The 8,897-nt window shown below is 38.5% G+C and overlaps 1 non-coding gene across 1 annotated transcript; it reads right to left on the bottom strand.

The window, feature by feature from the left end:
* Window positions 1-8,559: 8,559 nt before the first annotated feature.
* LOC112793527 (small nucleolar RNA R71) lies at window positions 8,560-8,663 on the bottom strand. Its single transcript, XR_003198214.1, has one exon. It is a non-coding gene; the product is annotated as a small nucleolar RNA R71 (small nucleolar RNA).
* Window positions 8,664-8,897: the final 234 nt, after the last annotated feature.

Here is an 8,897-nt window from a genome sequence, read left to right as displayed (position 1 = left end):
TGTGGATGATACGGAGTTGCCACTTTATGGCTAATTCCATATCTGACCATAGGAGAGTATAGCTGTTTATTACAGAAATGAGTGCCCCCATCACTGATTAGTACTCTGGGAACACCAAACCTGCTGAAGATGTGTTTCTGGAGGAATTTCAGCACGGTCTTGGTATCATTAGTGGGTGTAGCAATTGCTTCTACCCACTTAGATACATAGTCCACTGCCACCAGAATGTAAGTGTTTGAGTATGATGGTGGGAATGGACCCATGAAGTCAATCCCCCATACATCAAACAACTCAATCTCTAATATCCCTTGTTGAGGCATGGCATATCCGTGAGGCAAGTTACCAGCTCTTTGGCAACTGTCACAGTTACACACAAACTCTCGGGCATCTTTATAGAGAGTAGGCCAGTAGAAGCCACATTGGAGGACTTTAGTGGCTGTTCGCTCACTTCCAAAATGTCCTCCATACTGTGATCCATGGCAGTGCCATAGGATCCGTTGTGCTTCTTCTCTGGGTACACATCTGCGGATCATTCCATCTGCACATCTCTTAAAGAGATACGGCTCATCCCATAGGTAGTACTTGGCATCTGAAATTAATTTCTTTCTTTGCACTCTGCTGTACTCCTGGGGTATGAACCTCACAGCTTTATAATTTGCAATATCTGCAAACCATGGAGCTTCCTGGATGGCAAAGAGTTGCTCATCTGGGAAAGTCTCAGAGATCTCAGTAGAAGGGATGGACGCCCCAGCTACTGGTTCTATTCGGGACAGATGATCAGCTACTTGGTTCTCTGTCCCTTTTCTGTCTCTTATTTCTATATCAAACTCTTGCAGAAGCAACACCCATCTTATAAGCCTGGGTTTTGAATCCTGCTTTGTGAGTAAGTATTTAAGAGCAGCATGGTCGGTGTACACAACCACTTTGGATCCCACTAGATAGGATCTAAACTTGTCAATGGCATAGACCACTGCAAGTAACTCTTTTTCTGTGGTTGTGTAATTCTTCTGTGCATCATTTAGAACACGGCTGGCATAATAAATGACGTGCAGAAGCTTGTTATGCCTCTGTCCCAACACTGCACCAATGGCATGGTCACTGGCATCACACATTAGTTCAAATGGCAATGTCCAATCTGGTGCAGAGATGACTGGCGCTGTGACCAGCTTAGCTTTCAGGGTCTCAAATGCCTGCAGACACTGTGTGTCAAACACAAATGGTGTGTCAGCAGCTAGCAGGTTACTCAAAGGTTTTGCAATTTTCGAAAAATCCTTTATGAACCTTCTGTAGAATCCTGCATGCCCCAGAAAGCTTCTGATTGCCTTAACATTGGCAGGTGGTGGTAATTTTTCAATTACCTCTACCTTTGCCTTATCCACCTCTATTCCCCTGCTTGAAATTTTGTGTCCAAGGACAATTCTTTCAGTCACCATAAAGTGACATTTCTCCCAGTTTAAAACCAGGTTAGTCTATTGGCACCTTTTCAGGACAAGTGCTAGATGGTTAAGACAGGAGCTGAATGAGTCTCCATATACTGAGAAGTCATCCATGAAGACTTCCAGAAATTTCTTCACCATATCAGAGAAGATGGATAGCATGCATCTCTGAAAGGTTGCAGGAGCATTACACAGACCAAAAGGCATCCTTCTGTAGGCAAACACGCCAGAAGGGCAAGTAAATACTGTTTTCTCTTGGTCCTGAGGATCTACTGCAATTTGGTTGTAACCTGAATAGCCATCCAAAAAGCAGTAATAATCATGACCAGCTAGTCTTTCTAGCATTTGGTCTATGAATGGTAAAGGAAAATGATCCTTCCTGGTGGCTGTATTGAGCCTTCTGTAGTCAATACACATACGCCACCATGTGACTGTTCTTGTAGGAACCAGTTCATTTTTTTCATTATGAACCACTGTCATGCCTCCTTTTTTGGGGACAACTTGGACAGGGCTCACCCAGGGGCTATCAGAAATAGGATAAATAATCCCAGCCTCTAGTAATTTAGTGACCTCTTTCTGCATCACCTCCTTCATGGCTGGATTTAGCCTCCTTTGTGGTTGGACCACTGGTTTGGCATTATCCTCCAACAGGATTTTGTGAATGCATCTAGCTGGGCTAATGCCCTTAAGATCACTTATGGACCACCCAAGAGCTGTCTTGTGTGTCCTTAGCACTTGAATCAGTGCTTCCTCTTCCTGTGGATTTAAAGCAGAGCTTATAATCACTGGAAAAGTGTCACCCTCTCCCAGAAATGCATATTTCAGGGATGGTGGTAGTGGTTTGAGTTCAAGTTTGGGAGGCTTATCCTCCTCCTGAGGAATTTTCGAAAATTCCTTTGTTTCCTCTGGTCCTTCTTGATCAGGTTGAGCATCCTTGAAGATGTCCTCAAGCTCTGATTCTAGGCTTTCAGTCATATTGATCTCTTCCACCAAAGAGTCAATGATGTCAGTGCCCATGCAGTCATTTGGTGTGTCTGGATGCTGCATAGCTTTTACAGCATTCAACTTGAACTCATCCTCATTGACTCTCAGGGTTACTTCCCCTTTTTGTACATCAATGAGGGTTCGTCCAGTTGCTAGGAAAGGTCTTCCTAGAATGAGGGTTGCACTCTTGTGCGCCTCCATTTCCAGCACCACAAAGTCAGTTGGAAAAGTGAATGGCCCAACCTTGACAATCATGTCCTCTATTATACCTGATGGATATTTAATGGAGCCATCAGCAAGTTGGAGGCATATCCGGGTTGGTTTGACTTCTTCAGTCATCCCAAGCTTTCTGATAGTGGATGCAGGTATTAGATTGATGCTTGCTCCAAGATCACATAGGGCTGTCTTGGTGCAAGCACCTTCTAATGTGCATGGTATCATAAAGCTTCCTGGATCTTGAAGCTTTTCTGGTAAGCTTTTCAAAATGACTGCACTGCATTCTTCAGTGAGAAATACTTTTTCAGTTTCTCTCCAATCCTTCTTATAACTTAAGATTTCTTTCATGAACTTAGCATAAGAAGGTATTTGCTCAAGTGCCTCTGCAAACGGAATCTTTATTTCAAGAGTCCTTAGATAGTCTGCAAAGCGGGCAAATTGCTTATCCTGTTCCGCTTGGCGGAGTTTCTGAGGATAAGGCATCTTGGCTTTATATTCTTCAACCTTAGATGCTGCAGGTTTATTCCTTACAGAAGTGGTTGAAGAAGCCTTTTTAGAGGGATTACTGTCAGCACTCTCAGGTGTCTGATCCTCCCTTGGCGTCTGAACGCCAGAATTGGGTGAATATTGGGCGTTTTTGCCAACTTCTCTCCCTTTTCTGGCGTTTGAACGCCAGAACTGGGCAGGGAATGGGCGTTTAACGCCAGCTTTCCTCTCCTTTCTGGCGTTTGAACGCCAAAAGTAATCCTCTCTGGGCTCTTACTGTCCTCAGAGGGATTTTGGACAGTGGTTTGGTTATCCTCTGTCAATTGTTCCTTATTTGGCTTTTTGCTCTTTTGAGCAGTGTTATTCAATGTCTTCCCACTCCTCAGTTGAACTGCTTGACATTCTTCTGTTATCTGTGTAGATATCTACTGTTTTGCTTGATTCAACTGCAGTTCTATGTTCTTGTTAGCAACTTTAGTTTCATGGAGCATCTCTTTAAATTCTGCTAACTGTTTTGTCATCAGGAGAAATTGTTGATTAAGCTCAATCATATGTTCTTGAGGATTAGGATCAGTGGCTACTGCCATGACTTCCTCTTTTGGGGAGAACTCATTGCTAGAATACAAATATTGATTTCTAGCAACTGTGTCTATAAGCTCTTGAGCCTCTTCAATTGTCTTCCTCATGTGTATAGATCCACCAGCTGAGTGGTCTAAAGACATCTGAGCTTTTTCTGTAAGCCCATAGTAGAAGATGTCTAACTGTACCCACTCTGAGAACATTTCAGAGGGACATTTTCTTAGCATACCTCTATACTTCTCCCAGGCATTATAAAGGGATTCATTATCCTCTTGTTTAAAGCCTTGGATGTCCAGCCTTAGCTGTGTCATCCTCTTTGGAGGGTAAAAGTGATTCAGGAATTTGTCTGATAACTGTTTCCATGTCTTTATGCTTGCTGTAGGTTGGTTATTCAACCACCTCTTAGCTTGATCTTTTACAGCAAATGGAAACAGTAATAGTCTGTAGACATCCTGATCCACCTCTTTATCACGTACTGTGTCAGCAATTTATAAGAACTGTGCCAGAAACTCAGTAGGCTCTTCCTGTGGAAGACCGGAATACTGGCAATTTTGCTGCACTATGATAATGAGTTGAGGATTTAGCTCAAAGCTGCTTGCTTTGATGGGAGGTGTACAGATGCTACTCCCATATGCAGCTGTAATGGGGTTAGCATATGACCCCAGAGTCCTTCTGGACTGTTCAATTTCACTTAGGTCCATGATGGATAAAGGGAAATCATATGGATTGCAAGTAGATAAAAATATTTTTTTTGAATTAACCGAAAAATAAAATAAAAACAAAAGGAAAATAAAATAAAAAATTCGAAAATTAAAAGGAAATAAGATCAAAGCAAATTGAAAACTGAATCAATTAGTTAATTAAAAAGATTTTAAGATTAGCAATTAGAAAGATATGATTGAAAAATTTTTATGAAAAAGATTTGATTTTTGAAATGAGGAAAGAGAAAAACAACAAAATGACACCAAACTTAAAATTTTTAGAAAATCAAACACTAATTTTTGAAAACTTTAAGGGAAAAACACAAATAGGACACCAAACTTAGAATTTTACGGATCAAAAAGGGACTAAAGACATGCAAATTCGAAAATTAAAAGAAAAACAAAAGCATGCAATTGACACCAAACTTAAAATATGAAACTAGACTCAACTAAAAGACTCTAAACCTACAAAAATAAAACAGTCCTAATCTAAGCAACAAGATAAGCCGTCAGTTGTCCAAACTCGAACAATCCCCGGCAACGGCGCCAAAAACTTGGTGCACGAAATTGCAATCACACTTTTTGCAACCCCGCACAACTAACCAGCAAGTGCACTGGGTCGTCCAAGTAATACCTTACGTGAGTAAGGGTCGATCCCACGGAGATTGTCGGCTTGAAGCAAGCTATGGTTATCTTGTAAATCTTAGTCAGGATATCAATAATTATCAAGGTTGATTGTGAAAAGTAAAAGAACATGAAATAAGTACTTGTTTTGCAGTAATGGGGAACAGGTTGAGGTTTTGGAGATGCTCCATCTTCTGAATCTCTGCTTTCCTACTGTCTTCTTCTTCAAGCACGCAAGGCTCCTTCCATGGCAAGCTGTATGCAAGGGTTTCACCGTTGTCAGTAGCTACCTCCCATCCTCTCAGTGGAAATGTTCAACGCACCCTGTCACGGCACGGCTATCCATCTGTCGGTTCTCAATCAGGTTGGAATAGAATCCAGTGATTTTTTTGCGTCTGTCACTAACGCCCAGCCCTCAGGAGTTTGAAGCTCGTCACAGTCATTCAATCATTGAATCCTACTCAGAATACCACAGACAAGGTTTAGACCTTCCGGATTCTCTTGATTGCCGCCATCAGTTCTAGCTTATACCACGAAGATTCTGATTAAAGAATCCAAGAGATATCTACTTAATCTAAGGTAGAACGGAGGTGGTTATCAGGCACACGTTCATAGTTGAGAATGATGATGAGTGTCACGGATCATCACATTCATCCGGTTTAAGAACAAGTAATATCTTAGAATGGAAGCAAGCATGATTGAATGAAAAACAGTAGTAATTGCATTAATCCATCAAGACACAGCAGAGCTCCTCACCCCCAACCATGGGGTTTAGAGACTCATGCCGTGGAAGGTACACAAAGAAACGTGTAAAGTGTCATCAGGTACAGATACAATGTCAAAAGATCCTATTAATAGTAAGCTAGTAACCTAGGGTATACAGAAATGAGTAAATGACGTAAAAATCCACTTCTGGGTCCACTTAGTGTGTGCTTGGGCTGAGCATTGAAGCTTTCATGTGTAGAGACTTTTTCTAGAGTTAAACGCCAGCTTTCATGCCAGTTTGGGCGTTTAACTCCAATTTTTATGCCAGTTCCAGCGTTAAACGCTGGGAATTCTGAGGCTGATTTGCAACGCCGGTTTGGGCCATCAAATCTCGGGCAAAGTATGAACTATTATACATTGCTAGAAAGCCCAGGATGTCTACTTTCCAACACCGTTGAGAGAGCGCCAATTGGGCTTCTGTAGCTCCAGAAAATCCACTTCGAGTGCAGGGAGGTCAGAATCCAATAGCATCTGCAGTCATTTTCAGTCTCTGAATCAGATTTTTGCTCAGGACCCTCAATTTCAGCCAGAAAATACCTAAAATCACAGAAAAACACACAAACTCATAGTAAAGTCCAGAAAAGTGAATTTTAACTAAAAACTAATAAAAATATACTAAAAACTAACTAGATCATACTAAAAACATACTAAAAACAATGCCAAAAAGCGTATAAATTATCCGCTCATCATCCACCAAGTTTTTGGCGCCGTTGCCGGGGATTGTTCGAGTATGAACAACTGACAGTTCATCTTGTTGCTCAGATTAGGTAATTTTCGTTTCAAAAATCTTTTTCAAAATTTTTCTTTTATTTTTCGTTTTTCCAAACTTTATTTTCGAAAAAATTAATAAAAACCCAAAAAAATTAATAAAATCATAAAAATCAAAAATGTTTTGTGTTTCTTGTTTGAGTCTTGAGTCAATTTTTAAGTTTGGTGTCAATTGCATGCTTTAAAAATTTTTCTTGCAATATTTTCAAAAATTTATGCATTCATAGTGTTCTTCGTGATCTTCAAGTTGTTCTTGACAAGTCTTCTTGTTTGATCTTGATGATTTCTTGTTTTGTGTTGTTTGTTGTTTTTCATGTGCATCTTTGCATTCATATTTTTCAAGCATTAAAAATTTCTAAGTTTGGTGTCTTGCATGTTTTCTTTGCATCAAAAATTTTTCAAATTATGTTCTTGATGTTCATCATGATCTTCAAAGTGTTCTTGGTGTTCATCTTGACATTCATAGTGTTCTTGCATGCATTATGTGTTTGATCCAAAATTTTCATATTTTGGGTCATTTTTATGTTTTTCTCTCTCATCTTTAAAATTTCAAAAATAAAAAAATATCTTTTCCTTATTTCCCTCCAAATTTTCGAAATTTTGGGATTGACTTGGTCAAAAATTTTTAAAATTAGTTGTTTCTTACAAGTCAAGTCAAATTTTCAATTTTAAAAAATCTTATCTTTCAAAATCTTTTTCAAAAATTATGTCTTTTCCAATTTTTCCTCTTTTTCGAAAATTTCAAAAATCTTTTTCAAAATATTTTCAAAATCTTTTTCTTATCTTTATATCATATTTTCGAAAATTCACTAATAATTAATGTGATTGATTCAAAAATTTGAAGTTGTTACTTTCTTGTTAAGAAAGGTTCAATCTTTAAGTTCTAAAATCTTATCTTGTAGTTTCTTGTTAGTGAAGTAAGTAATTTTAAATTTTTTAAAATTAAATCTTTTTATCTTTTATCTTATCTTTTTCAAAAACTTTATCTTTTTCAAAATTTGATTTCAAAATATCTTATCTAACTTCTTATCTTCTTATCTTTTTCAAAATTTGATTTTAATATCTTTTTCAATCAACTAACAACTTTTTGTTTGTTTCCTATCTTTTTCAAAACCAACTAACTACTCTTCCCTCTCTAATTTTTGAAAATACTTCTCTCTTTTTCAAAAATTCTTTTTGTTTTAAATTTTAATTTTAATCTTATCTTATCTCTGATTTTCGAAAATCACTAACCACTTTTTCAAAATTATTTTTGAAATTCTCCATCTCTTTTCTTATTCTATTTAATTATTTATTTACTAACACCTCTCTTCACCTCTCTTCATCTAAAGATCCGAACCCAATCTATCCCTTGAGTTTGGATTCTTCTTCACTCTTCTCCCCTTTCTTCTTCTACTAACATAAAGAAATCTCTATACTGTGACATAGAGGATTCCTCTTTCTTTTCTTGTTTTCTTCTCTTTCATATGAGCAGGAACAAGGATAAAGGCACTCTTGTTGAAATTGATCCAGAACCTGAAAGGACTCTGAAGAGAAAATTAAGAGAAGCTAAATTACAACAATCCAGAAGTAACCTTTCAGAAAATTTCGAACAAGAGAAGGAGATGGCAGCCGAAAATAATAATAATGCAAGGAGAATGCTTGGTGACTTCACAAAGCCAACGTCCAAGTTTGATGGAAGAAGCATCTCCATTCCTGCCATTGGAGCCAACAACTTTGAGCTGAAACCTCAGCTAGTTGCCTTAATGCAACAAAACTACAAGTTTTATGGACTTCCATCTGAAGATCCTTACCAGTTTTTAACTGAGTTCTTGCAGATCTGTGAGACTGTAAAGACGAATGGAGTTGATCCTGAAGTCTACAGACTCATGCTTTTCCCTTTTGCTGTAAGAGACAGAGCTAGAATATGGTTGGATTCACAACCCAAGGATAGCCTGGACTCTTGGGATAAACTGGTCACTGCCTTCTTGGATAAATTCTTTCCTCCTCAAAAGCTGAGCAAGCTGAGAGTGGATGTTCAAACCTTCAAACAAAAAGATGGTGAATCCCTCTATGAAGCTTGGGAAAGCTACAAGTAGCTGACCAAAAGATGTCCATCTGACATGTTTTCAGAATGGACCATATTAGATATATTCTATTATGGTCTATTTGAATTTTTGAAAATGTCATTGGACCATTCTGCAGGTGGATCTATTCACCTAAAGAAAACGCCTGAAGAGGCTCAAGAACTCATTGATATGGTTGCAAACAACCAATTCATGTACACTACTGAAAGAAATTTCGTGAATAATGGGATACCTCAGAAGAAAGGATTTCTTGAAATTGATGCTCTGAATGC

Source organism: Arachis hypogaea, chromosome 3, assembly GCF_003086295.3.
Source record: "Arachis hypogaea cultivar Tifrunner chromosome 3, arahy.Tifrunner.gnm2.J5K5, whole genome shotgun sequence".
In the NCBI taxonomy this organism is placed as follows: Eukaryota; Viridiplantae; Streptophyta; class Magnoliopsida; order Fabales; family Fabaceae; genus Arachis; species Arachis hypogaea.
The sequence above is the reverse complement of the archived record's forward strand: the minus strand, read 5'-3'. Positions and strand labels throughout refer to the sequence as shown.